Raw genomic sequence first — 8,194 nt, 5'->3', positions numbered from 1 at the left:
GAGACAGCGCACACGGGCATGAGTAAGCCTTTCTACCATGCATGCACATGCTAAAGATACTACAATGTGTGATGTTTAAACGTTCTTTAGGAGGGCTAGAGAGATGACTTAGTGGTTAAAGTCCGGCTGCTCTTTAGAGGACTCGGTGCAGTTCCAAGCACTTCTACCAGAGAGCTGAGAACCTCCTGGAAATCCAGCTCTGGGAGATCTGATGTCCTCTGGCCACACAGAGTTACATGCATGTGATACACATAAACTCAGGGAAGAGCACACACACACACACACACACACACACACACACTCAAAAACATAAAGAAATATGTTTTCTTTAAAGAAAGTTCTGATGCAGGGCAATCTTTGGAGACAATCTCCTAACCCTGGGTGGCTTGCACTCACTTTGTAGCCCAGGCTGGCTCAAACTTGTGACCACCCCTCCACCAACTGCTGGATTGACAGACATGCACCACAATCCCTCTCCACAGAAATTCGTTCTGCGGGTTTGCAGTGTGCTTAACTGGATAAATGATGCTCGTAATGGGCCCATGGGGAAAGGACAGAACTGGACAAACCTTGAGGTTGACAGAAGAGCCAGGCATGACAGTGCACACCTGTAACTCCAACCTCAGGGAGGTTGAAGCAGGAGGATCCTGAGTTCCTGGCCAGCCTGGACTACATAGCAAGATCTACATAGCAAGGTCGTGCTGGGAGAGAAGTTGGGGTTTGAAGATAACTTTTTTCTTTTCATTAAATAAACTTGAAGCATACAAAGGTATTGCGGCATAAGGACCTCCCACATGTCCACTGTCCAGTCTGGAGGCATCTTACTGTGTTGTTTCCACCCAGCCTCACCGCCCCAAGCACGCGTGTGTTCTGTGATGGCTAAGCTCGGTTGCCGGTTTAACACTGTGATGGCTATGCCTAGTTGCTGGTTTAATGCTGTGATGGCTAAGCTTGGTTGCCGGTTTGACGCTGTAGGAAGAGGAGACTTCAGGGAAGGAGACGCCTCCATCAGACTGGTCTGTGGGCGTGTCCGGGAAGCTTTGTCTTGATTGCTGATTGATGGGGGAGGGTCCTTCCCACTGTGGGCAGTGCCTGCCCTAACTAAGCAGGGCATCCTGCCAGCCTTAGAGGAACAATCCAGCAAGTGGAGTTCCTCCATGGCCTCTGCTTCAGCTCCTGCCCTGACATCTGTCAAGGAGTACTGACCCGTAATGAAATGCGACTCCCAACCTAGTTGCCTGTGCTCAGAGTTGTTTGTGAGATTTATTTATTTATTATGTATTCATGGGTGTTTTGTCAGCAGGTGTGTCTGTGCTCCATATATGTACATTGAGGTCAGAGCTGGAGTTACACAGTTGTGTGCAGCCGTGTGGTGCTGGGAGCCAAACCCAGGCCCTTTAGTGCTGTTACCCCCTGAGCCAATTCTCCAGTTCTTTGCTCAGAGTAGCAAAGAAGCCAACTAATGCATTTCCCTTCTGGATTCTGTTTGTCTTAAGCACATGACAGGTGTTTGGTCTCTTACCGATAATTATACCAGTGTGCTAAATATACATGTAGCTGAAATTTCAAGTCCTGAAACCTGCTGTGGTCATCTAGTCTGAGAGGCTGAAGTGACAGGTGAGGCTGAGTCCCTTGGACTTGGGGAGGAGGAAAGGAGCTGAGCGCTGGGAAGAAGCCAAGGAACAAGGTCAAGGACTTGGAGCCATGGGAACAAAGGGCTTCAAAGAGAAGGTGATGAGTTGGAGGCCATCCTGAGAAAGACAAAGACATCTTGGTCTGTATGGACTGAATCCAGGGTCTCCGACAAGCTAGGCAAATACTCTACCACTGAGCCACACCTCCAGCCCCTCACTGGGGGATTCTAGGCAGGGGCTCTACCACTGAGCCACATCCTCAGCTTCTCTTTTAATGTTTCATTTTGAAACAGTGTCTCACTAAGTAACCTAGGCTAGCCTAGACACTTTGTATTTGTAGCTCGGACAGTAATTCAACTTTTGAGGCTTCCCAAGGAACTGGGATCACAGGCCTGTGTCACCAGCCAAGGCAAGGCTCTTAAGCTCCCCAGTCTAACTCTACTATGAAAATTTCTCAAAATTAAAGTGTATATTCTGTGGAGAGGTTTGTCAGTCCTTGTCCGGCCCTCCCTGGGAGATAGATAACTGTTGAGAAAGCACATAGAGTGGTGCCCAGCCCAGCTTGGTGGTGCATGCCTTTAATCCGTGCTCGGGAGGCAACAGTAGACGGATCTCTGTGAGTTTGAGGCCAGCCTGGTCTACAAAGAGAGTCCAGGACAGGCAAGGCTACACAGAGGAACCCTGTCTCCAAAAGAAAAGAAAGTGTGGTATCGCATGCCTGTTATCACAGCCCTCTAAAGGCTGGAGCAGGAGAGTCACCAGTGGCCTCCATAGTGAGGCCCTGTCTTAATAAATATGAACCACACAAGATGGATGGCGTTCTTACAATAATGTGGAGTAACTTTACCAATCCTACTTTCTGGACTCATTCTCCCTCCCTCCCTTCTCTCCCTCTTTCTTCCACTCCTTCCCTTCTTTCCTTCCCTGCTCCTCTCCCTTTGTCTCATTTTTTTTTAAAGATGGGGTCTCACATACTCTGGGCCCCTGGCTGCGGATGCCCGATCTGATCCCCCTGCCTCCGCTTACTGAACATCGAGATTGGGAGATCACAGGCAAGCATCGCTGTGCTCTGTGGGTCTGACAGAAGGAAGCAAGGGAGGGTGCATAGGGACTGAAGGGCCATCTCCCTCATCTTGGTAAGTGTCCGGAAGGTTTTGCCATTTGGCACTCCCTTTACCCCATAAAAAGCACTGCCCGGCTGTGGTATGTTGGCAGAGTCCGCAGCACAAAGGCTCCAAGCAGGTCTCTGCACAGCCAGCTGAGGGCGGATGTTTACAGTGGTAATAAATCACAGCACCAATACCGAACACATCTGCTCTCAGCGGATGGGGCTGGAGGGAGGGGAGAATGGGGGCGGGGAAAGAGAACACCATGCAGAACACCATGCTACCAGCACAGGGAGGGGGCAGGGACAGGGAGCAGGCCATGCCCAAGTGGAAGCTCCACCCTGGAACACCACTGCTCTAGGGACAGACACACCAGTTGCTGAGAATCCCCCTCACTTTCCAGACCTAAAGAGACTTGTCCTCAGCAGGTTGGCAGGTGAACACCCTGGACACCTGGGATGATTCCAGGTTAACGCAGGAATGGCTTGGAAGCCAGCACTGCTGGGACTATGTGTGGAGGAGTGAGGAGGCCGAGAGAGCTTGGAGAGGGCTGCAGACTTCTTGTTTGGGTTGAGCGGTGAAGAGTCATGTGAGGAGTGTATCTGTCAAAATTCACCGAGGGACCAGTGAGACGGCTTAGCAAGCAAGGTGCTTGCCACTAGTGAAGACATTCGGTCTGAGTCTGATCTCTGGGTCCCACAGGACGGAAAGATCAAACCATCTCCCACAAGTTGTCTTCCAGCTGCCGCACACGTTCCCACACGTGCATGTGTGTGTGCACTCGAGTGCGCGCAAACACACACACACACACACACACACACACACAGGAAAAAACATCATTTGAAAGAGTGCATTGAGATTGAGATTAATATTTGTTTCATCTGTATGAACATAATTCTATTATTAAAAAAAAAGCTGGATGCAATGGCTCATGTTTGTAATTCCAGAATTCAGGAGGATTATCAAGAGCTTTTTAAGCCTTGCCTGGCCACATAGCAAATTCCAGGCCAGCCTGGGTTTATGTAGCGAGATCTGCCTCTAAAATCCAAATAAGACATCTACAGAGCTAGTTCAGTTGGTAAAGAGCTTACTGTGTGAGCCTGAGGAACTTACCAGAACCCACGTACAGATAAGAGGGCAGTCTTGTAATCCCAGCATTGGGGAGCCAGAGGCAGGGACTCACTATCCAGCCCACATAATCTTATTAGCAAGCTCCAGGCCAGTGAGAAGCCCTGGCTAAAACAGCCCCAAAACTAAGGCAGGTTGTCCTGGAAGATTGACCTTGTGGTTGACCTCCAAACTCTGCACAAAACAGCACACACACACACACACACACACACACACACCCCAACAATATGGCCTAGTGGTAGAGCCCCTGCCTAGAATCCCCCAGTGAGGGGCTGGGGGAGTGGCTCAGTGGTAGAGCCCCTGCTTAGAATCCCCGAGTGAGGGGCTGGGGGCATGGCTCAGTGGTAGAGCCTCTGCCTCTCTGCCTAGTGAGGGGCTGGGGTGTGGTTCAAGTCCTAGAATGTTGCCTAGAATTGAATTTAATAGTGAGGGTCAAGACAGTATAACAGTAGTGTGCTGTCTAGGGCATATAATAATGTCTTTGGTTCAACCCCCAGTACCGCAAAGTAATGAGGGAGAGGACGAGGGAGAGCTTTGTTGTCTGTGCTAAGCTTTGTAGCTAGCTTGTAGTATTAAATAATAAAAAAGATTTACCATCCCACGCTACCACCAGCTACTCTCTAGCGTCAGCGGTCTCACCACCTCCATGGCTAGCCCCAAGCAGTGACTGTCCACCTCGGTATGTTCCCATGGTAGGTTGCTGCCACGCCAGCCCCACGTAATGACCGCCCATCTTGTAACTCGGTAAAATCAAAACTCTTGAGGCTTGTAACTTATCAGTCAGATTTATATCAGTAAGTCCTCACCCCACAAAACTCCCACACAATGAACTCAGAGCCAATTGGTATTGATACAAGCTGCCCACCTAGAGAAGACAAATCGTCCTGTAATTATTCATCCCTTAGGATATTTATAGCCACCTGCGGCTATTTAAAGCCACATGGATCTGTGTCGTCATTCTCTTCCTCCATCTTCCTTCCTCCTCACTCTCCATACTCTCTGTCCGGTCTCTAAAATTCTCAGCCCACCTTTCTTTTTCACTGCCCGATCCCAGGCCTTGCCTTATCCTGTGCCTGCCCTCACCCGCATACAGGCGTCAACCCACACTGGCCCTTGACAGAATGGCTGTGCTGTCACTGTGCATTTTGAGCAAGGAAGGACACAATCAGGCTGCATGTTAGGAGGGGCCTCGAGACTGTGAGGAGTGTGGTATACATCGAGGAGGGAGACTGGCCCCCGCCTGTCCCTTACTCCTCTCTGAGCCATGGAACACCCCCCACACACACACACATCCTCGTGGGAGTGCAGGCAGAAGTGAAATAAGAAAGGGAAGTAACTCAAGTCCCCAGACTGAGCCTGGGAGGTCAGCACCCTCTGACTCAACGTCGGCCTCAGCTCTTGCCCGGCACTGGGCTTTTCGGAAGCGTTGAATTGATGACAGGGAAGGGGAATGTTACAGGAAGAGGGGTGTCAGGATCTGAGCCCCACTGAGGACAGGGACAGGTTGGCAGGGACAGATCCAAGATATGCCGGGATTTGGGATCTCTTGTGGGAACTCCTGGTGTTTGCCCAAAGCCCCCATGTTTCTGACTTTGTTTCCGTCCAAACCATTAAAAAGGATGTGCCCAGGGGTTGGGGATTTAGCTCAGTGGTAGAGCGCTTGCCTAGCAAGCTCAAGGCCCTGGGTTCAGTCCCCAGCTCTGAAAAAAAAAAAAAAAAGAATGTGCCCATGATTGTGTGTGTGCATGGCACATGCATGCAAGCGTGTACACCGGTATGCTTGTGGGAGTGTATGCATTGTGTGTGCCAGTGTACAGACATGTATGTGTGTGTCCATGGGGCTGTGTTGCTGTGGGTGGAATCCAGGAGTTGGCACGTGCTAGGCAAGCCCTGTACCCACTGAGCTGCTTCTCCATCCCAACCTCCACATCTGATTTCTCCCGGCTTCCCAGATATATAAAAGTGTTTCCTGGGGGACATTTACTGTGGCCCCTGGTATGCTGGGACCTTTGGTATTGAAAATGTTAGGGAGAGCCAGCTAGACTCCAAGCATAATGGCCTTACCTTCAACAGAGCGGCTCTGAGCGCTTGCTGAAGGCTCTGGAGATTGGTCCCTTTGTCTGTCCCCTTGTAGAAGGAGGCTCATCAAACCCTCACCTGAAATTCCAGCCTCCCCCTGCTGCACCTCCAGCCAGCTGCCAACTGTATGCACTTTTGCTCTGATTGCCCAGGGCGTCGTGGCCTCAGGAGTACACAGACTGGGGAAGGTGAGTTGAAGGAGCACTCCATCTGCGGAGTTGTGGAGACGCCATCATCCAAGCTGGGCTTAGACCCCTCCCTGCAAGTGGCATGGCTGCTTTTGGGTTCCCCACTCTCCTACGGTGAGCTCCCATTCGGGCTCTGTAATAAACCCAGCAAACCTTCCCCAGTTGGACCTTGTTGGACTCATACTGTGCTTTATCATTGGCATCCTGGGGTGGGGACGGGGAGGCACTTGTTCCCATCCCCCTAGTTAAAGAGATCCAGAAACAACACGGAAGAACGAACGAGACGAAAATATAATCTAATGGCTGACCGAACAACCACTTGGCCAAGCAATGGGGGGCACGGCCACATCCCAGTTCCCCATGACTCCTTGTTTCTTTATTAAGAGACAAAATCTCACTCCATAGCACAGGCTGGCCCTTAGCGTATGATCCTCCTTCCCCAGCCCTCTAAGTTCTGGGGTTACAGGCATGTACCCCAATCTTCCCTCTTTGCTATGACTTTGACAGGTTTCTTTGACTTTTAAAATGTTTTGTCTGGTGTCAGGATTTGAACTCGGGGCTTGGCACACACTAAGCAAGCAGAGGATACACTAGAGAGGGCTCCCTGGCAGAGGGGGCATCTAAGCCCTTAAAGGAAGAGTAGACCAGCTGAAGGCACTGTGGAGAGGAACAGTGGTTCCAAAGGAGCAGCCAGTAGACAGGACATAGCCCTTAGGCCTGAGGGCTTCTCTCAGGGGACTGACATCTTTGGAACCCTTCCAGTCTCTTTCTGGAACCACTGCTTGGTCTCCAGGTGAGCCGGCATTCAGAGGAAGGACAGCGGAGACAGTGGGCGGTGGACACTCCAATTTAGCCCAGGGGCGAGACTGGCACAGGACTTGTAGGGAAATCCAAAGATAGCTCATCCAGAATGAGTCGAAGCCTGGGCTTCCCCTCCCAAGCCAGGATGAATCAGCCTGGGTAGCAGGAATGCAGACCTGGGTCCCAGGCCCAAGGCCGCTAGTCTCTGAGTCATCCTGGGCAGGGCAAGCGGGCAGACCAGCCAGGGGACACGATGACTGGGAAGCTGGGCTCTGTAGCCGGATGTGTGGCTTCCTGACTGGAACCTAGGACCAGGCCTGAATGTCCTGCAAACTCAGTTTCTAAATCTGTGAAATGGGGAAGTTGAGGCCTAGGTGGCGGTGGTGGCTGAGAATTTACAAAGAGCAAGGTGGCATGGGCAAAGGCGCTTGTCACCAAGCCTGGTGACCTGCTTTTGATCCCTGGGATTTACAAAGTAGAAGGCAAGAACTGACTATGGCAAGCTGCCCTTTGACCTCCACATGTGCCCACAGTGTACATGGACAACACACACAATGTATTTTTAAAAAATAACCAGGGTACTAATCCAGAGGCACATGACAGTAATCCCAGCACTCAGGAGGCTGAGGCACAAGGATTGAGTTCAAGACTACAAAGTACCAGGGTAGCCAGGGCTACATTATGAGACCCTGTCTCAAATACAACAACAGGGCTGGGGAGATCCCTCAGCTGGCACAGTGCATGGGCCTCAGAACCCACGTGAGAACAACCAGACTGGGGGCACCTGAGAAGGCAGGTACAGGCTAATACCCGCTGCTCTCCGACCAGGAATCGCGTGGTGTGCTCCATTCCAGTGACAAATCTTGTCTCAAAAGAGAAAGAAATGTAGGGGCTGGACCTAGAGGCTCACACCCTTAATCCCAGTACTGGAGGCAGAGGCAGTGGAGCTAACAGTTTAAGCCTAGCCTGGTTTACATAATGAGTTCTAGGAAAGCCAGGGTTCCATGGTGAGACCCTGCCATGAAAAAAAGGGGGGTTGGATCCAAGGATGACACCCCAGCTTGACCTGTGGCCTCCACGTGCACAGGTGCTCAAGAATATACACAGAGAGACATAAACAAAACCAAAACATCACAAAATAAAAAGTGGGGCTCAAGAATTCTGCTGGGCACACAGTAGGTGCGTGGTCAGGGCTGGCCCCTTCCTCTTTTGGGGACCCAGCCAGCTCCTTGTGAGTGGTTTAATTGCTGTGTGCTGC

This window comes from Rattus norvegicus, chromosome 1 (assembly GCF_021556685.1).
Source record: "Rattus norvegicus strain SHRSP/BbbUtx chromosome 1, alternate assembly SHRSP_T2T, whole genome shotgun sequence".
NCBI lineage: Eukaryota > Metazoa > Chordata > Mammalia > Rodentia > Muridae > Rattus > Rattus norvegicus.
Note: the sequence above shows the minus strand (reverse complement) of the source record.